The sequence below is a fragment of the Penaeus monodon genome, chromosome 27 (assembly GCF_015228065.2).
Source record: "Penaeus monodon isolate SGIC_2016 chromosome 27, NSTDA_Pmon_1, whole genome shotgun sequence".
Taxonomy (NCBI): Eukaryota; Metazoa; Arthropoda; class Malacostraca; order Decapoda; family Penaeidae; genus Penaeus; species Penaeus monodon.
In genome coordinates, this window is record NC_051412.1 from 5,770,573 (window position 1) to 5,770,842 (window position 270).

Genomic DNA, 270 nt, shown 5'->3' on the forward strand with positions numbered 1-270 from the left:
CCAGGCGACTCCAAAACCCACCCAGGGCTCCTTCTTCCCCAACCCCGCCCCCCAGCCCCCCCTTCGCTATCGCCCCCTGAGATCTCGGCGAAATCGAAGCGTCTCGCGGGCGGGCCTCGGTCGCAGCGGGCGTCGAGAGCCAATATTTATGGATCACCGTAATATGTGGGTTTATTTTCTCTTTCAAAGGGCATCTGCAGTGCAATCTCTGCTTTCGTACGTCGTCTCCTACGCGAGGTATATTTTAGGTTATATTTGTTTGCGTTTGTG